The sequence below is a fragment of the Nicotiana tabacum genome, chromosome 5 (genome assembly GCF_000715075.1).
Source record: "Nicotiana tabacum cultivar K326 chromosome 5, ASM71507v2, whole genome shotgun sequence".
Taxonomy (NCBI): domain Eukaryota; kingdom Viridiplantae; phylum Streptophyta; class Magnoliopsida; order Solanales; family Solanaceae; genus Nicotiana; species Nicotiana tabacum.
In genome coordinates this window covers 43,482,271-43,505,625 of record NC_134084.1, presented here as the reverse complement: position 1 = coordinate 43,505,625, position 23,355 = coordinate 43,482,271, and the positions used below count along the sequence as shown (strand labels likewise).

Sequence of the window (23,355 nt, the reverse complement as noted above, 5' to 3'; positions counted from 1 at the left end):
ATCCGGGATCAAAACTGAAGCCGAGGCGCTCATATCCTTGCACAAAGAGGATGTCGTTGTAATAAATGCTCAATCCAGGAGAGTACCCGAGGGGGCCGAACTGAAATTGACTCGAGCCATGGAGAGAGAAACATGCGGGGGTCATTAATCTATCTGCCGAGCTCGAGAGAGTGAAGGCCCTAAAGAAGAAAGTTGTTGCCCTGCTTGCTTCTGAAGGTATGTCGAGCAGTGGCTCAGGAGATGATGAGAATGAAGGCGAAATCCCCACAGGGAAAGAGGCCGTTGAAGGCCCTGGGACTGTGGCCGGAACCATTGGGGCACAACCTTCGAGGGAGCCATCGAAGGCGTAGATGATCGATGCCAACCCTACACCACTATAAAGTGGCAAGAGCCGTCGAAGCAGCTTTTATCCGAGATGGTCGGGATCTAATCCATAGGGAACTAGAATTGGGAATTGGATTCCTATCTAAACTAGTAGTGCGTAGTGCTCTTAATTACACTTCCAATCAAATTTGGTTGTTTGTTACTTATAAGTTTTAAACTAATAGTATGCTAAATTAAACTAAGAGTGATTGCTTGTAAGGTTTTCTAAATAATTAAAGAGACACTAGGGAAGTGACTTTCTCCAAGGTGAATACTTGACGGGATCTAAAGCCTAAGGCAAAGTTGTTATGTAGGGGATTGCGATATAGCCAATGCACGAAACTACTCACTCTATACCTCTCGGTAGCTTGAGTGACTTTTCCCTAATTGATTTTCTCAAGACCAATTGGGTGTCAAAATTGTGCAAGTAATATAGGCTCAAGTCAGGTATTACTATCTCTAGGTTTAACCCTTTAGTTGGGGCTATCAATCTCTTGATTACAATTCAATTCCTTGTTGGACTGATTTTTCTAGACTCAAGCTCTCTTTCTCAAGAAGAGCCCAAGTTAAATAGGCACAGATTAGTATTTCTAACCACCAATTTAACATGGAAAAACACAAATCAGTCCAAATATCAACTACCCATAAACATCTAAGCTTTAGAACAAAAGACCTATCAAATACCCACACTAGGGTTGAGCCACAACCCTAGCTTTTGGGTCTAACTACTCATAGTAATAGAAGAAAACAGAAAAATAGATGAAGAATAACCCATATGATTTGATTACAAACTAAGATAATGAAGATTCAGTGTTAATCTAGCTACAAATTACTCAAAATAGAACTAAAACGCCGTTCATGTGCTCTGGTCTCTAACAGATTACAAAAGATACCTTAAAAATGTGAAAAGAAAGTATTTATACTAGGCCGAATTTTTTGGACAAAAATATCCCTGATAGAGGTATTGCGGACCGCGAAAAATGCACCACGAACGCACTGATGACTTTCCATTCTTTGAATCTGGCCACCGCGAGCCGCATAAAATGTACCGCAGCCGCGGTGGCTTCATTGCAGTCCGCACAAAATGGACTGCGGACTGTGCGGGCTTCAATCCTCCAAACTACTAACTCTCTGAATCCCCCTCTCCGCGGACCGCATAAAATGGGTTTCGACTGCGGTGAGGCTACTGCGGTCCACACAAAATGGATTGCGGCCGCAGTGCTTGAGCTTCCAAAAGTTGCACCTCTCTGAATCTCCTCACCGCGGACTACACTAAATGAATTTCGGTCGTAGTGGCTCTGTTGCAGCTGTGCTTTGACTTGTTCTTGGTACTTGTGCATGTTTCACTCCTTTTTGAGCTGGTTTTTACTACTTTGTCACTTTTTTGATCAAACCCTGCAAACAAGCACAACATGTAAGCTTTTGGGACTATTTGTATACATTTTCAATCAAAACTCAAGTGAAAAAGAGTGTAAAATGAACTAGAATCCCTAGTTATCAACTCCTCCAAACTTAAGTTTTTGCTTGTCGTCAAGCAAACAAAATAAGTCTCACCTCCTTAAGAGTAAAACCAAGAAAATTTAGCTGACCTAAGGTGACCTCATCTATTATTGGGACTAACAGTTGCCCTCAATTCAAATGAATCATTAACAACAATCAACCTTTTAAGCACTATGGATTTAGTGCGACACAAGAGCATCAATGATTGACTCAACCCATCAAAGAAACTCTTTTTACTACTTTGGTCATTGTGGAACCCAAACTCCTACTCCACAACTCTCCCTAAGCAAACCTCACTTTTAGGTTGTAGAACTCAGAACGAGGATTGTGGAAAACACACTCATCTCTCTCAAAGAAAGGTTACAAGTCCGACTCTAATTACCATAAGCTTGCCCCTTATGTGAGTCATCACTAATGTAAGCTTCATTCAACTCAAGATCATATAGGGCTTTTGTGGAGATATAGTGAAGGCTTTTGGTTCAGGGTAGAAAATATTTGGTCTAAGTAGATTCCATCTTCCCTTAAACACTTCATTTGCTTCATTTTGGCGCACATTCTCTTGACTCTTTGAGTCATTTACTTCTTTCTTAGGGGTTAGAGAGACACATTGTTGCTCTTTCTTGTTTATTTCAAACATTTTTCTCCCTTTTCAACTTTCTACACCTTTCATTTCTTTATTTTTATTGCATCCCTTTATTTCTTCTATTTTTTTTGACTTTTTGATTTTCTTTCTTTTTCATTGCCTTTCCTTTTCTTCATTTTGTAACTTTTACCACTTTGGTGCATTCCTCGTCTCTCCCCCCAAACTTATGCTTTTGTATTGTGCTAAGGAAAGATCGGGTGCTAAAAGAGGGTCTTTAGAGAATGGCTAAAGGCTTGTATCATGATCTTTGAAAGAAAAAGGTATATAGCTCAAAAGGATTGACTATGAATATTATCATTGGTAGGCTATTGATGTTTTCAAGATAACATTCGGATCAAGGAGAGTCTATAATCACTTTTCAAGTCAAACTACACTTAAGATTTTGTCTAGACAAACATTCAGGGAATGTTCTAGACTAATGGAACGGGACATGGACTTGCAATTCAAATTCTTACCATACAAGCTGTAGGATTGCTAAAGAGACAGAGTCGGGGGCCCACAATAACCTTAGCTAAGATTTGAGCAACACAATGGTCCCAAAAAACCACTTGATAATTATCGGCCAACACGAGAGTCTCAAGGTCACAACTTTCACCATCCTATACACAACAATTTGTTTTTGACTATAAGATCAAAGGCAAATGTGTTTAGGCCCAAGTGAAGCTTTGATTAAGGCACCATTACTCACTAGCTACTATTTACACAAAAGCAAAAAGAAAACAGACTCAAACCCTTAAGAAGGTCGTCATGTCATCCATCATCGGGAAGATCCACCTGGTTCACACAAATTCCATCTTTGGAAAGAACCGTGACATTAAGAAAACCAAAGGCTTATTGAATGCAAAACTCAAAATAAGAAGCTACCAAAATGAAATAAGAAGCTATGAAAGAAAAAATATGAAAAGTAGAATGAATATGTACAAGATGAGATTTAGACGAATATACATAAGGGGGAATGAATATATACATCAGAAAGTAACTTTATATACAGACCAAAGTTGCAAAGTGCGAAAAGTGAAATAAAATGGTAAAATTATGTACATACCAAAAGTGAAAATTAAAGCATAATAAAAAAAAATAGTATCATATTTACAACACCATATCATTCATATAGGGCTACCCCCTCAAATGAAAGCTAGAATTGTCCTCAATGCTAAATAACCAAAAATAGCTGAAAATAAGATAGAGAGTTAAGAAAACTTCCTATTGGCCCTCCATCTGCATAGGATCATGAGCACGGGTCCCTGGGTCCTCGGATTGATCGGGAACCTGTGACTGGATCCCTGTAACCTGTGCCTACACTGGGACCTGAGCCTGCACTGGGTCCTGGGCTTGTACTGGGACCTAGGGCTGGATGGAGGATCCATCCTGGGGGTTTGCTAACTCAATCACTGCATCATCAGTACGGGGGATCATCCTTCTCCTCTTCGGTGCCCTCTCTAACTCCTGCTCTAGCTCAGGATGGGCTGCTAGAATTGGGTCATGCAATAATAGCTCCAAAGGCAATTGATCAGCCTTCATTTTCTCTACTTCCACCCTCAACTCCTTCACTGACTCCTTTGATGCCCGAGTCTTTCTCAACTTCTTTGTTTCCTTCGTTAGCTCCTTCAATGCTTGTCCATGAGAACCTATAGCCTCCAATATTAATTGTTGGTTCTCCAGGAGCTTCTTCTGGTTGTCCAAAAGCTCCTTGAAAGTATCCTCCACTAACTGTGGAACCTGTGGCTGAAGGGGTACAGACTGGGCTGCCACTAAGGTTGACAGCACAGACAACTTAAAAGTGATTGTTTGCATCTAGTTGTTGATACTGACAAGAGTCTAGCTCAAATGGTGGGCAGTCAATGGGGCTGAAGATGAGGGGATATCTGGAACTATGGAAGTAGAGGGTCCTGGGGCTGTATCTAGTATGGATGTGGGTGGCTGAGAAGGAGGGACTACCACTGCTGGCTCTTCAGACTGGCCAGTAGAGGCAGTTAGGGGTGTCAATGGTTCGGTTCGGCTGGTTATTTTATAAAATTTGTACCATACCAATTTTTTCGGTTATTCTATTATGTATAACAAAAATTAGACTTTTTGAAACCGTCCCAATCATGTCGGTTTCTCTTCGGTATCGGTATAGTTCGGTTAATTTTTGGTATTTTTTAAATATCATGTAAAATTCACCAGTAGAAGTAGAATTGCAATAACATACGTTCTTTTATAGGATTTAGCAAAACTCTCTAAACATTTTTACTGTTTAACGGGTGATGAATTTAAAAAAAAATGGCTAGAGTATAGATCCATCAACTATTCTACAACAACGTAAAAGAAATCAAACAAAGGCAAATAAAATATTAATCACACAAGTTGAAAGATATATCAAGTTGGGACTCAAGAATAAATTCTATAGAAGATTAAATATTTAAAAAGATAAATCTAAATTATATGAAAGGAAACATATTCAATACATTGTAGTTTGCTACTCATAATCGCTAGAATACTTTGTGTCTTGCTAATAAAGATACTTGAAATAACTTAGTTTAAGTAGAAGTAGCATAATAGGTTTTAGGAATTAGTATTTTGAGTTTAATTACTTGTTGGCTTGTAATAGTTTTCATAATTCTAAGGCTCAAAGAAGATTTAATGCATTATTATTTTTAAACTTACTAAATAAATATATTTTCTATATGTAAAATTTATTCGGTATGGTTCGGTATTTTTTCGGTTTATTTTTATAAAATAAAAAACCTACCCTAATTATCAGTGCGGTTATAGATTTATATAAAAATCTACGGTTTCTTAAAAGAAACCTAAAAATCGGTTCAGTGCGGTACGGTTCGATCGGTTTAGTCGGTTTTCGAATATCCATTGACACCCCTAGAGGCAGTGGCTTTGCCTTTAGGGTCTTTAGGGTTGTCATCACCCTTGAGGCTGTACTAGGAAAATGGCACCTTCAGTTTCACCTTCACATCGAATTTCCTTTTCTCTACATCCTGACCCTCAAAGTATATTGCCAGGAAATGTTGGAAGGGGTATGATCTGTCACCTTCATTTACCACCCTAGTGATTACCCGGACATAACATTCCCGATATTGATCGGGTACTCCGCCAGGATAGAAGCTACCAAAATTGCCCGGCAAATTGGAAGTGAGTTCTCATGAGTGTTGGGGTCTAGCCTGCTGCAAACAAATGTCTCCTACCCTTTTGCCTCAAAGTTCAGGGTTCTCCTCAAAATTTGGACTCCCGTTGTCAACCATGCTGGGGTGGGTACCTGGTATTGCTAAGTGCTTTGCTAACCATAGACGGGCATCCTCCCCTAATGCTACCTTTTTTAAGTATAAAGTTTCATCCTCCTCCGGAAAGCCCAGGTATTCATTGATTGTCTGGCCATCAAACTTCACTGTCAAGTTTCATACCTTAGTTACTTTAGTTCCTTTTTTGATGTGGTAAGCATTAGTGTAGAACTCCTTGACTAAGTGCTCATTTGCATTCTCAACATTGCTTGTGAAATAGTCCCAGCCCGGCCTCTCTCTGAATTGCCTCTGCAAATTTGGGTTGTGAGGCAGAAGATCCTTATCAATGAATCTCCGTTCAAGTATCAACTTCCTCTCGGGCCACCACTCTCAGAATTTATGGTAAGCAAGCTCACTAATAAATCTATCCTGCCAAGCCTCCGGCTTTCTAGTTCTCTCCACCCCCCCCCTACTTGAGGCACACCCACTCCTTCTTTTTCTATGGGATCCTCACCGGGTGTTGAAGTTGTAGGTGAGGTAGAAGAAACATCATCACTGCTCTTAGCTGATCCCTCGGACAACTCAGAAGAATGTGGAACTGATGCTTGAGCAATAGGAGTGCCTGGAGGTGTTCTCAATCTGCTCCTCTCCGGCCAGTCAGGAACATACTCTGGCACTGACTCAAAGTCGAATGCCTCCCGGGAGGGCAAATACACACTCCCCGAATAGGAAGCAGCTCTATCCGTTGCCTTTATTGACTTCCTGGTGTCCTTGATTGCATGTCGGACTTAGGGGGTCAAATTGATCATACCTCATCCCTTAGCCCGGGAGGACTCTCCTTTGCCTTTTTATTTATCACCTCCGCCTCGTGATTTCACCATTATCTGCAAGGAGAATTTATTCAGTTATTGTTAGTATCATAGCACCAGATGAAGTAGTGAAGATTATGATTGCAGACTGTTGACAGTTAAAAGCAGAATTTGCAGACCATGGTCCGCAAAGAAAACAAAATGCGGCCGCAAAGAGACCATCACGGGCCGCACAGAATGGCACCGTGGTCCGCATTGAGATGGGGTCAGACTACCCACTCTCTGATAAAGGCCACCACGGACCGCAAGAATTGTAGTGCGGCCCCGGTAAGGCACCGTGGACCGCAAAAAATCCACCGTGGTCGTGGTCCTCAAACCTTCACTCTCCAAAGTTTTACCACCGCGGTCCGCATAAAATGCCATCACGGACCGTAGAGAGTCACCACGGACCGCGAAAAAACCACCGCGGACCGCGGTGAACCTCATTCAACAACACCAACCTACAGTTTCAGATTTTTCTCATTTTAAGCTTAAATGCACATATTATGAACCCACTAGGTAGTTAATCATTGTATTTTAACTAATTAATCCTAATCTAAACACATTATGCAACCCTATGTGCATTTAAGTCGCAACAATAGTTTGGCCGGGAACCACACTAGTGGATCATGAGGGGTGTCTAACACCTTCCCCTTGGGATAATTTCAAGCCCTTACCCAATCTCTGGTTGCTCAAAACAAACCCCTCCTAGTGTTCTAATGCACTTTAATCATTAGGTGACGACTCTTCAATTCAAACCCAATCTCCAAAAAGGGAACGAGTTGTCCTCCCAAATGTCATAAACCCGATTTCGCTGGAAAAGAGGGCGCGACACCACGTAGTTCGGTCATTGACACCACGTAGTTCGGTCATTTTTTACGGAACAAGAAAAAAGTGGCACTTGAAAATTTTGGCTCATTTTGAAATGACTTTTCTTTTTTCAGAATTTCGGCAGAGTTTCAGAATTTTCTAAATACCTACCTCTCACTTTTTTTTGAATTTTTTTTATTTTCTTTCCTTATTCTAGAAGCCGATCAACATGCAAGCTGAAACAAACAGATGTGCAAGTAGCACGTAAGATGATCTTTTTAATTTGGGTACACTTGTCCTATACGGACCCAACCCCTATGTTGAGTCCCCAAAGTCAGATGCACGTGATGCAAACAACGTTCCTACTAGGGATCCAACATGAGGCTATGTTATTCTAGGTTTAAAACCCTGGTGTATTATTCTAAATCGGACTTACCCGAGCGGACAAGCTCGAGCCGGGAGGAGGGGGCAGCGTACCGGGAATACAGAAGCTTCACCGGCTTTGCAACTTGTCCGAACCTCATTCTAAAATTGGGATATGACTCTAACAGAAAAGAAGTCACATGAAGTGCACACTTCCCAGATGATTTAGAAGACTCAGGGAGAAGAGGGTTTCGTAACAATTTATATACAGTCCAAACAATATCAAAGCGGTAAAAAACGGCATTTAGCACATTAAGTTCAAACATATAAAATCAGATAATAAATAAAGCCAACTATAACAATTATTCTAAGCTCGAATTCTTGAACCCTGAACCAAAAGTTATGGGTTATGATCCCCAGCAGAGTCGCCAGAGCTGTCACGCCTCCTTTTTACCAACCAAGGGGGATATAAGAGAGTTTTTCCAATTAAAGTGACATAAATCGAAATGAAATTAATTAATTTATCAGAGTCGCCACTTGGAATAGTTTATTTGGTGTTCCAAGTCACCGGTTTATTTTAAAATCCCAAATCGAGAAATATTTTATTTTTTAAAGTCTGCGAACCAGAAATTCTAGATAAGGAATTTTGTTAACACGGAAAAAGGTGTTAGGCACTCCCGGGTTCCGTGGTTCGAGCACGGTCGCTTAATCTGTTAATAATTGGCCTATTATCTGATTTACTACATATTTTAAATCTATTGTGCATTTTTAGCTTTATAACCGTCTTTTATTTATTTCAACTGCTTTTAGGATTTATGGAATTATTTTTTGAACAAGTTACGATTGTCGTACACTTGTTTGTTTTGGAACACGCCGCGAACCACGCTACATTAAATGCACTCACAATTCACGAGATGTGTATTTTATTAATATTCGAAGTTGTTATGTTCGGGTTACATGAAATGCACCCCCAAATTTGGAAATTAGGCATCATGACTATGCCATGGGAATCATACCCATAGTCGCGATGGTTTATTATAAAACGTGCCTAAAGCAAGCTACAGATGTTCAAGGGTGTTTTCTATACTAAGTTAATATTAATGTGAGGGTCATAGCTTATGGATTTTTATTTGTGTATGGCACACCTCGATTTATCTCAAAATCTACAGGATTATACTCAACAACCAGTAATTCATTAATTAAAACCGCGTAGAAGACTTAGCTAAGCATTCTAAATTTCCCTTGTTCAAATTCATTTTTGATGGGCCTCTTCTCGAACCCAAGCCCTCGTAAATAGAAAAACCCACCAACCTTATATGTGCAGATCATAAATAAGAACAGTTAAAGGATTATTAAAGTTATCACGCTTTAATTGGTAAATTTCACGTGTTAGGACCATCATATTACCTTGAAAACATTCAATCAGAATTGCATTATGCATCTAATCATAAACAGACACAAACACATAATTACTTTTCAATTCAATATTAATCCCTAATCAGTAGCATCTTAAATCGTGAGATAAGACCACCACATTAACAAGCAATTTTTTAACGATTATAAAAATAGTTGTAACTACATCTGAAATCATTAGATCCGGAATGAAATATTTTGATTACAAATTCTGATTCAAAATTCAATTTCAGTTCATCTCCTAATTTCATTTCCATTTTTTTTTTCTGAAAAAAATCACAAAATAAATAATACGGAAAAATTTAAAAAATTGTCCCTTTTTACCGTTTATGACTTAAAGCACGTTAAATTGTATCTCATTGACTCAAAAAAATATTTGAAAAAAATAAATAAAATATGAAAGTAAGAACAACAAAACCAAAAAGGAGGAAAAAGCAAAAACTCATCATTCCTTTTCGACCAAATTGTCAGAACATATGTTTTAGCTTTGAATACAATACCAAATGTATTTTGTAATCGGGCAAAAGGAAAAATACATAGATAATGGTTAAAGTTATATTAGGTTGTTAAAATCAACTGACTAAACAAGATTCTATAGCATCTCTGAAACGTCAAGTAGCTACAATATTTCTTATAATTTTCTTCGAGAAGTAAAAAGTTCAGTTCTAACCTTGCAATATGAACAAAGACAACCAAGCGAAGCAGCCGCAGATTCAGCAATCAACTATCAATCTTGAGAGTTTAAACACCCATAAGATCCCCAGAAATCACCAAGCCAGTCAACTGAAAACCCTTTGTTTTTTTGAAATTTCCAGATCTTAAAGCTTTTGAAGGAGTTTTTTTTTCTTTTTTGGTGCGTGTTTGTGTGTTATCAGCGAACGAGATGAGAAAGGAGAACAGGTTCGAAATGGGTCTGTTCGTCTCTTTCTTGGAGAAGAAATCGTCGAAGAAGAAGGGAGCTGAGTGTGTTGCGCCGTTTTTCTCTAACCTAGGGGGGTTCTCTTCTTCTTTTCCTCTGTTAGGCTGAGAGAGAGTAAGGGGGGGTCCGATTTTTGTCTGTGGATTGGAGAAAAATCAAGAAGAAGAAGAAGAAGAAGAAGAAGGAGGGAACAAGGAGCTGGGTAGCGCCGTTTCTATCTGAAGGAGCAGATCCGATTACTCTCTTCTCATCCTGGGTCTAAGTCTTGGTATTTTAATTAAAGGGGAGGAGTTTTGGGGTGAATTTAACTTGTTTTGGACCTCTTGAGCCCTCGCCTAATTAAAAAATAAGACAATTTTCTTTTTCTCTTTTGTTCTTTTTTCCTTCTTTGATTTTAAAAATCTAGTTGAATTAATTAAACAAACTAAATAAAATCATAAATTAGGCTCTACCTTAAATTATTTTGTAAAGTTAATCTTACTTATTTTTACTAATTTAACACTAATTAATTTAAAATTAAAAGCTGAAATATGGACATGACTATTGTAGTAATAATTATTTTTGATTTTTCTTTAATGAAATGCAATTAAATTATGAAATTAAATTCCTAAATGCAAATTAAACCTAAGATGGCATGAGAATTAAAACATGACAATTTTTTATGATTTTTCTATGATTTTAAAAATATTAAAAATGCATGAAATGCAACTAAATAAAGAAAAACTTCTAAAATCCCTTAAAAATTATTTTATTGATTTATTTTTAGGATTTATTTTCATGTACGGCAAAAATTATGTGCTAACATCTAGTAGGAGGGAGTTGAAGATATAGGCTTCAAGTCAAGATAAAGTTGCACGATAAGGAATCAGGAAAGGAAAATTTCCTTAAATACCGGCGCTTCTCGAAGATAAGTACAATCATCTCCATACCGTCCCATAAGACTCTACTAGACCTTCCCGTAACTCATGAGACCCTTAGAACCTAGAGCTCAAATACCAACTTGTCACGACCCAAAATCCCACCTCAAACCATGATGGCGCCTAGCCGTACTTGCTTAGCAAGCCAACTCACAATTATTAGACTAAAGTCCAATTTCATTCAATTAACATATTTATATTATAATAAAAGTAGGAAAGATCTCTAAACAGTATAATATCTGAAACAATCTAAACATGGTGCGAACACGACCAAATCGTATAACCCCCAAGAACTAGGTGATAGAAGTACACAAATAACTACTGAATAAGTGCAAGTCTAAATACATGATCACAACTATCTGTGAGAAAGAAGATAGGCATGAGATAAATAAGGACGGGGACTCCTTGTGCTCTGGATCGAAACAATATGCCACCTCACCAAAAAATATTCAATAACAGACTCCTACTCAGCTCAAAGGTACCACAATACAAGTCTCAAAACCTATACAAAAGTATGTAGAAGTGTAGTATGAGTACACCACAATTGGTACCTAGTAAGTATCAAGTCTAACCTCGAAGAAGTAGTGACGAGGCTATAGGCATCAATATACTTACAACACAGAAATAATGACAGCCTGGAGTTAAATAAGTAAATATCATCATGATCAACTGGTATCAAGATGTAAAATAGTTGAAAGACATTAAACATGTTATTCCAATTCAATATATAATCTTAACGCTAAATATGGAATGTAAAGCTAGCATGCTTCAATCAATGGATTCGAGGCTCCCAACTAGAATATATGCAATAGTTAGCCTTTAAATGAATGCTTCTACATGAATCAAGGATGTTTATGCATGCTCAAAACTCTATCTAATGCCATGACTGGTACAAGATCCATTCACCCCAATACAAAATCCATGTATCCAAATAAAATATCCATGTATCGAGTCGATACACATCAATGTATTGACCACACTCACAGGGCCCAAAGTAACATGGGTAATTACCTAACTCCGGAGAGACGATACAAATCCAAGCACAAAGAGGATATTGATACACTACTAAAAAATCAGGTTTTAGCGACAGACAAATTCTGTAGCTAAATTGAAAAATGCGTCGCTAATCTTATTTAGCGACAGATTAGCAACGGATTATCAAGAAATTTTGTTAGCTACGAGCATTTTAGCGATAGATTAGCGACGACGTTCGTAGCTAATTCCAGTTTTTTTTGTAGTTATAGTTCAACTCATAATCAAATATCTTCTCATCATGTTCTGTGCTATTACTATATTTCAACCGCACGATCTTGCCTTTCGTGCCACAATTTCAGTCCAAATCAAGTATCCTAATGTAACATATATGCATATGTCAAAAGAATTATTAGATAAAAGATTCATAAGAACTTAATAACAATCATGCGGATGTGTGCTCCTGAAAATTTTATATGACATGAATAATTCAAGCAATTCAACATATAAGAATAAGCTCTATACATTCATAAATAATCATAAACCTAGGCATGATCTCTAATATGAATAAGAGAGCAAAACATAGTCATATAAGCCAAATAAATTATGAATCAAGATGAGCACATAATCCAAATAAGGCATAGAGTATCTCAATTCTATCCCGGTCATAATGTAAACATGGTAGGTGCATTTACACTTGCTGCCACGTATATACACTACCCCTACTACCTTAAACACATAGTAATCAAGTCAAATCCGTGAGTTTATCTCTTAACAAGGTTATCCAAGAGACTTACCTATTTTCGGGCAAGCTTCAACCACAAATCACGTCAAAATCTTGCTCTAGCCCTCCAATCATACAAATACAAGCCAAACATCATCCGAAGAGGTCAAAAAATGATATAGGAAGTGATCCCTAGCGAGCTCAAAACACACACTTAAATTATGCTCGCTAATCAAAGATAGTATAGTATAATATCGTATCCACATGGATTGAATTTAAATAGTATTCTCGTAGTTTCTAGCTTGATTGCTATCCAAGAGGATCAACAATTTAGATTTATATGATTTTTAACTAAAATTAACTAAGAGTCTAAAGCGATTGACTAATGACAATTGAAACAAGGAGTAAGCAAAGAAAGTTATCAATGTGAGAAAATAAGGTTTTGATAGGATAGGTTCAAGATAATTGTTTGGGATCTAACTTTAGATAATTCACTTGTAATGTTTAAGTGAGTCTCTCGAATTCACTCAATTATTAGTTCATACGTTCAACAGAACCTCCTCTTCGATTAAGTTTCAACCTCATGAGATGAACCAATTTAAGCTCTGTGAAGATATGCAAGAATGCATAGTGGATTGGTCTTTAGGAGAATCTCTCTCGATTATCCTCCTAAATAAGTTTAATCGATGATTCAACTAGAATCTTCCAGTTACTAAGAAGAATCAATGAACTCAACTAACAATATAATGAAAAGATATCACAAGTTATGCCTCTCTCGATTACATGAACAAGTGAATATCGATGCAACAATTAAATCATCCAAAAATGCTTCAATACATAAAACTGGAGTTATAATCCACAAATAATCATCAATACCAAATCCATCAAACCCTAAAGGGAACTACTCTATAATCATGGAGAAATTCATCACAAATATAATTAAAGTATAGGAAAACATAGATTCGATCCAAATTTGGGTCTTGAGTGAGGAAGGAATGATGAAATCCTTGTGCTTGTGTTCTTCCAACTTCTTCTTAGCCTCCTTAGGTCGAATATGTGTCAAAAGTCTATAAAATAACATTTTGCACGTATTTATACCAAATAGGGTTGGGCCCATACAAAACCTCCATTTCCTAGCCGAAATAGAAAAACCTGCAAATCTATTACATTCCATGCGTCGCACTATGCTACGCATGATGCGTAGTATTAGTGCAATTTTCTTGGTTGTAAACTCTCTAAACTTAACTTGTCTGAATTTTTTTTACTGATGCTATGCACTATGCCGCTCACTATGCCTAGCATTAGTGTATTTTTTTCAGAGCCAAAAATTACAATTCTCTGAACTTCTCAAATTTCTGACGCACATTTGTACTAATGCGTTGCACTGTGCTACTCATGGTGCGTCGCGTTAGTGCATTACCTCAGAGTGTTGCTTCTTCCTTGATTCTTGACGTCCAGAGTGATCCTCGACCCCCGAACATGATCCCGGCTTAATCTCTTGGGCCTTTACTCAGACTTCAAAGTTCCTATCATTTGATTTAGCTCCACAATATCTACATAATTTGGAATCATCCCTACAAGGCATAACATACGCAATAAAGTGCAAAATATTACCAATTAAAGCTCAACACAAGTAAAGTGCAATGAATTAGAGTGCAATAAGCGGCCAAAACATGAGATTATAGTCTACCATTAATACCCCACACTTAAACCATTGCTCATCCTCGAGCAATGAAACTATACTTCATATAGACATGACCTTTTTAAACAACTCTACTAACTCATCACACCAAGAATAATTAAAATAGATTAAACACTCTAACGTAACTTCCTCGCCTCAAGATTTGACTCAAAATCACCACGCATTTTTTACAACCCGCTCACTTACTCTAACATAGAGGTCAACGACATTACCTTTCCTCTGTGAACCAACTGCCCTCACACAACAATAGAGAGTAGTTCCACACACAATAAAATTTAAGAACAATAAGGAACTCAAGATAGAAAGAATTCACTCACTCTCAGAAACAATATTCATATGCCACAAAAAACATACCATATGCTTGCTTGTAGTGTAGTACTCCACTAATTGAACTCATTTAGTCAATGATTTAGTAGGACTTTAATTGGTTGTAATGTAGGATGCGGGACGAGTAGGATACATTTAGGTATAGGAGTAACTACCCTACCCTATGCACTTTAATACATAAGTACTCGTTCAAAACCCCACACTTATGTCAAACCATAATTCCACCTTCACATCAATATACATCAATTCCTGCTTCTTTAAGCACAAATACATCAAGAGTTACCACTATCAAGAGATATTTTTCACAACATTGCAACTATTTTTCTTTTTTTCATTTTCTTTTTCAATTCAACGACTCTTACTTTTTCAAATAGTGTACCTTATTCAAGTGCTCATGAGAGGTAAAAGGTTCAAATAGATGGTCCCTTCAAACAAATAGGTAAGGCTTGTAATGTGGTTTCCAAAGAAACAGGATTACAGGCTCAAAGGGGTTAACTAAGATTCAAAACTATTAGGTGGGTAAAAGCATATAACTGGCTCAACAAAGAAACTCCTATATCACTTCCAAGACAGACTAAAACTCCTATTTCACTTTGCAAACACACGGGGAAAGTTCTAGATGTCAAATGTAATGCACATAGTAAGATAAATACTTCACACATATATGGCACATAACTCACTCAAGATCGGAATCATCAAGACACTCTAATTAAATAGTTAACCAAAGTTAAGATCATACAATTTAAGGCACTTATCAAAATGGCACGGCAGAATCAACTCACGCAAGCCATCTACATTGGGCATACGTAGCCTGCCCTGCATCCGTAACACACCATCCTCTCCAATAGTTACATCCTTGGCATCACTGTGCTGAACCGTGTCCTTGAGGACAAGCAGATAGGGGTCATCATACTGACACTCTCTGATACGATCATCTCGGCTTGGTTTGGAAACATCCAATCTGACAAACTTGTTGGCCTAGGCCTAAACATCCAAGGCTAACTAAGCTGCCCAAACTCTCTGCCTTGTGACTCAGGCATCGACCACCATATTTGCCTTCTAGGGATGATAGAGAATGGTAATGTCATAGTCCTTAAGAAATTCCAACCACTTTCAGTACCGCAAGTTAAGATCCTTCTGCTTGAACAGATGCTGTAGACTCCGGTGATCGGTGTAGACCTCATAAGAAACACTATACAAGTAGTGCTGCCAGATCTTCAAGAAATGTACAATAGCTGCTAACTCGAGGTCGTGGACAAGATTTTTCTTCTCATGCACCTTCAGCTGTATAGACGCATAGGATCACCCCACTGTCCTATAACAACACCACACCGAGACCAATGCGCGGCGCGTCATAATACACCATATAGGACCCCGAACCAATAGGCAATACCAACACTGGGGCTGTAGTAAAAGCTGTATTGAGCTTTTGAAAGCTCTCCTCACACTCCTCGGTCCACCTAAGCGAAGGACCCTTCTGGGTCAACCTAGTCATAGGTGCTGCAATAGACGAGAAATCCTCTACACATTGATGATAATACCCTGCCAAGCCAAGAAAACTCCAGATCTCTGTAGCTGGGGATGGTCTTGGCCAACTCTACACCGTTTCAGTCTTCTTCAGATCTACCTTGATCCCATCACTTGATACTACATGACCCAAAAATGCAACTGAATTTAGCCAGAATTTACACTTCGAAAATTTTGAATATAACTTCTTTTCTCTCAAGGTCTGAAGCACAATCCTCAGGTGCTGCTCCTGATCCTCCGACTCTGGGAGTACACCAGAATGTTGTCAATGAACACAATTACAAACAAGTCAAGATAGGGCTGAAATACACTGTTCATCAAGTGTATGAATGTTGCTGGATCGTTGATCAGCCTTAAAGACATCACAAGGAACTTGTAATGACCATACCGAGTCCTGAAAGCAGTCTTCGTGATATCTGGCTCCCGAATCTTCAACCGATGATAGCCTAAATGCAAGTCGATTTTAGAGAACACTATGGCACCCTGAATATGATCAAATAGGTCATCAAAACATGGCAATGGATACCTGTTCTTCACTGTACCTTGTTCAACTAGCAATAATCAACACACATTTGCATAGAACCTTCCTTTTTCTTAACAAACAAGACAGGAGCACCCCAAAGTGACACGCTGGGCCGAATGAATCCCTTATCAAGCAACTCTTGCAATTGTTCCTTTAACTCTTTCAACTCTATTGGGGCCATACAATAGGGTGTAATAGAAATGGGATGAGTTCCCGGTAACAAATCAATACTAAAGTCGATATCTCTGTCGGGCGGCATGCCAGGAAGATCCGACGGGAATACATCTGGATAATCCCTCACTATCGGAACTGACTCGATGGTAGGAGTATCAACACTAACATCCGTCACATATGCCAGATACGTATCACACCCCTTCTCAACTATCCGCTGAGCCTTTATAAATGAGACAACCATGTTGTGAACATAATCTAAAGTACCTCTCCACTCTAACCGCAGTAGACCTGGCATAGCCAATGTCACTGTCTTAGCGTGACAATCAAGGATAATATGATAGCGCGACAACTAGTCCATTCCTAAAATAACATCGAAATCCACCATACTGAGCAACAACAAATCAGTTTTGGTCTCAAAACCACTAAAAACAACCAAACACGACCGATACACATGATCAACAATACTAGAATCTCCTATAGGTGTAGACACATAGACAGGAGAACTCAAAGAATCACAAGATACACCCAAATACAGGAAAAATAAGATGATACATAGGAATAGGTGGAGCCTAGATCAAATAAGATTGATGCATCTCTATGACAGAACAGAACAATACCGGTGATGACTTAGTCGGATGCAACTGCCTCCGTCCTAGCATGAATGGCATAATATTTGGCTTGGCCTCCCCTATAGGGCGAACTCTACTTGCTCGACCTCCACCTCGAGCTGCCTATGCAGGTGGAGTGGTAGCTAGTGTTGTAACCATAGATTGAGGACCCAGTAGAGCACGAGGTGCCTGATTGGTATGTGGAGGTGCACCCCTCTTGAATTTAGGGCAATCCCTCACCATATGACGAGTGTCACTACACTCAAAGCAAGCTCTTCTAGGCCGTGGTTGCTGTGACTGGCTCGGGCTTGATCAGCTGGACTGACCACTAAAAGCACCCCGTGCAGTAGGTGCACTAGACAATGGCGGTGCATAATAGGGAGCCTAGGGCCTAGGGGTGGCCGTAGAACCGCTGGCAACTGGAATTGCTGAATGAACATGGCGATTCACATAGCCACTACCCTAACAAGCTGCAACTGGGGCACGAATACCACTATATATGCCAGACTCTCGAGACCTCTTGGCCTCTCTCTCCTTCCTATCTGGAGTTAGTACACCCTCCAATCTCCTAGCAATCCCCACTACCTGCTGCTATGCAATGTACATCTCTAACTCTCAGGCTATGCTAAATATGATACTAGGGTTGAGCCCCTCGATAAATCGACAAACCTAATCTCGAACAGTAGTAGCCAAGGCTGGTGCATGCCTAATAAAATCATTAAACTAGACAGCATACTCCGACAAAATCATAGAACCCTAGCGCAACTTCTCAAACTCTATGCGCCATGCAATATCTAAGACTCTAGGGAACGTACTCCCTCAAGAACATATCTAAGAACTAAATCCAAGTGAGTGGAGCTACCTCGGCTAGACTACCCAACTCATATGATCGCCACCACTGATAGGCTACTCTCTTAAGATGGAATGTAGTGAAAGAAACCCCACTAGACTCCGCAACACCCATAACACAGAGGATACGGTGGCACTCCTTAAGAAAACCCTAGGCATCCTCTAACGCCAAGACACTGCAAGTAGGAGGGTGGTACCTCTTGTACCTCTTGAGCCTGAGCTGCTCCTCCTCAGAAACTCTTGCCCTAGCCTCGGGCCGAACTAGGGCTACCGATTACACTAGTATGACATCTGGAACCTGTCCAACCTGGACCTGCTTCTCTGGGGTACGAGCGGCTGGATTCTGTGCTCCTCCCCGACTTGATATGTGGCAGGAGTAAGTGGTGCCAACCCTGCCTAAGCCAAAGTGCTGAACATGCTCAGAAACTAGGCAAGAGTCTCTTGGAGGGTTGGTTCAGTAACAGGCATCTCAGGTGCCTGCCCTCAAATTAGATACTGGTGGCTCCACTGTAGCAGCTCGTGTGGGTGCTTTCGCTGCACCATATTGATGCCCTCGTCCTCCCCCCCCCCCCTCCCCGCTTATCACGACTCTAGCAGGGGGTACGGGTGTTAGGTCATTCGATCTAGCTGTACCTGTCCTCACCATCTATGAGAGAAGAGAAGATATAAAATTTAGAATCCGAAGTCAAAGATTCCGCACGATAAGGAATCAAAGAAGTGAAGAATTTTCTAACAATTCCATAGCCTCTCGAAGATAAGTACTGTCGTCTCCATTCCGATCCGCGAAACTCTACTAAACCTGCTTGTGACTCGTAACATCTATGAACCTAGAGCTCTGATACCAACTTATCACGACCCCAATTTCCCTCTGTATTATGTCGTGAAGGCACCTAATCTCTAAGACTAGTTAAGCCTAACAAATATGCGAAATAATTGAAATATTAAACTAATACTCAAACGTCAATACTTGTAATAAATAAACTGCAAGTCAAATTTCATACAACTCCCAAAACCTAAGAGATATAAGTCACAAAGTCTAAAGATAAATACTAAATATGTCTATACATCAGAGTCTAATGAAGATAAGGAAAATAACATAACAAAGATAGAGGGGGACTTCGAGGTCTGCAGACGCTGGTAGATATCGCTTGGAGTCTCCACATATGAACTAGTTCACTGATATCAGTTCTGGTAGAAAGTACCTGAATCTACAAAAAAAAGGTGTGCATAAGAGTAGTATAAGTACACCACAATAATATCTAGTAAGTGCCAAGCCTAACCTCGGTAGAGTAAGGTTAGGTCAAGGCCCTACTGGAAATAATAGAAACAAGGCAGAAGAAATAAATACATAATGATATTCCAGAGAAGTATAATAATAGAAATTCATAGAAGGAAATAACGTATAATCAAGGAGATAATTACAACACATAGCGAAGCAAGAATATTAAAAGTTAAGGAACAACAACAACAATACAACAAATAGAGAAAAACAATAGGGGCACTCCCGAGGTACTTTCTCGTAGTCCCAAAAGTAAATATCTCACAACGGCACGGCAGAAACCACATGCAAATAATGTTCTATTTTATTGGGTTTCACACTGCAATGGTATGATTTAGGATCGGGTTACACGCTGCAAGAATGTTATATTTCAATATGATTCCTTGTGCCTATTTTGTGTGTTTGTTTTCTTCTTTTTGGGTTGGGTTCATAGCATTATGTTGGATAAATGATGTTATATCTATTCAAACTTGTTGGATAGTTTTCTTATTTAGTTCTCAGTCAAATATTGTTCATATTCAAGTTGTTTCTTGTTTTGGTGCATGGACCACATCGTATAAGGTTTTAGGTGTCATTAGGTGTTTCATGTCAGTTGAACAAAATGTACTGGGTGATAAAAGGCTATAGGACTTGGAATTAATGTAATCGAATTATTATAAGGTGGTGTTTGGAAGATGAATGCCATTAGTTAGCTCAAAATTTTGAAATGGTTCTTGTCGGGCGAGAGAACTTCATGAATTATTGATATGATGGGTTACTATAATGGTTTTGGTATACATGCTTCTTTCATCATTAGTAGTGTTGCAAATGATTGGAACAAGATTTTATTTGATATTAGGTATATTACTGGTACCCGATTTGATAGTGACTGGTTATTGCGGGCAAAAGATATGGTTATGCGCATATGAGTTATGAGGTACATTGTACGGTCACATCTTGGAAGTATAATTATGGTTTGATATTGTTGCACTCTATTTTTCACGAGTTAAAACAAGAATCAACTAGCGATTTTCCTATTGATGATAAAATAGAGTCTCCACCTAATATTTAAAGGTATACTAGGGTACCTATTTAATTACTAAGATATTTTCTCTATTAGTATGTTAACCAGTGAGATTTGGGTAAGGTTTATTGTTCTTCTTAGGGGAAGTATTAGGAACCCCTTAAAATCTACCTGGGGTAGCTCTATAAGAGTTAGACTATGTTTAAGTAATTAGATGTCTATATTCTACTTAATTAGTGTTTAAAAGCATAGATTATTGTATATCTAGTTTAAAGCTTATCACTAAAAAATAATATTTTTACCTCTGAAAAGAGGATTCAAATTTTATTTATAAAAGCCTTAAAAGTGTTTTCATCTTTATGATGGAAAGAGTTTTTACAAGTATCTCTATAATGTTTCTATTTGCTAATTTTGTGAGATGTGGCTAAGTTTTAAAACAAATTATCTTTGAGATGGTGTGGCTATTTATACAACTCTAGTAAAGTAAAATGTGTTTAAAGAAGTAGGCCTTAGGTATACCTTGAGGATTGATTCTAAAATCTCACATTTAATTTGAAGAAATCGTTTGAAACCTTTGCTTTGCAGCAAACGTTTGTTCAATTTTTTTGTAGAAAAGCTCAACCCTTGTAAAGCCTTTTTTGATTCTGTTTTTTCTGGTTTTTGAAAGGAGAAGGTTGTCGACCTTTGTGAAGTCTTCATAAAAATCGTTTGTAAAGGTTAAGAACTGAATAACAGGAATGATTAGCAAATTAGAACTATTGTTACTAAATCACAATGTCTCTTTTATCCTATGTCTTTAGGGTTTACCTAGATTGTTAACATAATTCAAAGATATAAAGCAAAACATTCAATAAAATATCACAAATGTTATATACATATGAGAATAATCATTAGACTCAAAGAAATAAGGTGAAAGAGGTGGACTTTGGTTTGGGCCTAAAGGTAGATAAGCCCAGAAGTTAGCGAAGATGGATGTCAACAACTTCAGACTCCAAAAAGGTTCAGGCAAATAGATTGAGCCTGGGTTCTTTGGGAACTCGGCAGACCCAATTTAAATACATGTACAAAGAAAGAACAAAAAATATGTGGCCCAATATACATAATTATACATAAATAACACCAGCGTACGCCCAAGATAAATTATAACACTCAACAGTAATTAGTACAAGGTCACATATGATAAAGCAATTTACAGTGAAAGTCTTTTGTTTCCATTGAACACTAAACATAGAGAAATTACTAAATGTCAATAGGTTAGAGGGAAGGGGTGGAATTTAGTTTATGACCAAGGTATACTTTGGATCCCTGGCACTTCAAAGTTCACGAGGGTCTCAATGACCTTAAGCAATGCTTGTGTAAGGGAGAGTATTTCAACCAAGAACTAAATTCTACTCCCAAATATCCTAACTACTCACACTTACTATTCTCTACAGGTTTAGGTGCTAATGAGGCATTCAATATATACTCCAATACCATGGTAATAACTATACACACAGAGAAGATGTATATCTTGCAAACTGTTTGCAACACAATAGGTAACATCAAAGAGGTCATGGTTTGCACACATGCATGTAATACATTGTCGTATACTTCAATGGGCTTAAAAGTACCAAAAGGAACAAGCTACAGGCGCATGTAAAAGGAAAAGAGCATTGGCAAAACACCTTGTAAGCCCATATAGCTAAATCATATAAGCTAGGTATATGGATGTACATAGTTTACGGATCTCAAGCCATGGTCTCGTTATACTGACAGCTATGTTTAAGGATGTATGCCTAGACTAAGTCTCAAATTTCTATTAACTATTTAAGTTAATATATTCAATTGTAATCCTTAGAGGATGATAGCAGGGATGTAAATAAACATATCACTCATGTCATGATTCTTTCCCTAAAATTCTTAACTCCATATTTATGCGAATCTCACTAAGGGTTAAAGCATATCACCATAAATAAATAGCAATTGACAGTTCATTTCGAAGTTCACACATCAGGCCTTATTCATTTCAGAGACAATGCAATAGTATACATAATTCATGAGAGGCATGCAGTGTTATTTAAGTATAAGATAAGTACAAAATACTCAAGAGAGAGGGAGAGAAAGAGAAAAAGAGCAAGAGCATAGATATGATATTCTGACAGAACTACAACATCATAAACTTGGTAGAATCAAACCAATAGTATTACCATGTACAAATCCCAGGGGGAGACATTAAAGAGCATGACATTAAAAGTATGTTATATAGGTTAGATGCAAGACTTAGTCATGATAGAACTTAATCTAATATTTTAGCACAATAGATGAACTTAAACACCTTAGAGGTGTTTTAATCAGGTTCTATGACTTAAGCTAGATGTAAAGAAACTTCAGAGTACACAAAGAGCAAGTATAGGGTCCAATTAATTTAGGGTATGTCTACATAGTACGATCAAGACATGATTACATTGACATGAGGTTTAACAAAATCACAGAAGCATGTTAAAGATGAAATCATTCGAATAAATGAGTGTAATATACTCAAACTAGGAATCATAAAATTTGTCTTTTCTCTTAAAGATTCATATTCATTTAAGCTAGTCTAACATTATGAAATTTAGCAATGCCTAATTGATGGGTTCTTGATGTCTTAACCTTATGCTTCTTATATTTTGATGATCTAACAAACTTGTCATGAAGAAC

The 23,355-nt window shown here is 38.2% G+C and overlaps 1 long non-coding RNA gene across 1 annotated transcript; it reads right to left on the bottom strand.

Moving 5' to 3' along the window:
- Positions 1-1,123: 1,123 nt before the first annotated feature.
- Positions 1,124-10,369, bottom strand: LOC142181142 (uncharacterized). Its single transcript, XR_012709483.1, has 2 exons — positions 9,823-10,369; positions 1,124-1,758 (listed from the first exon to the last, which is right to left on the bottom strand). It is a non-coding gene; the product is annotated as an uncharacterized LOC142181142 (long non-coding RNA).
- Between the last annotated feature and the right edge of the window lie 12,986 nt (positions 10,370-23,355).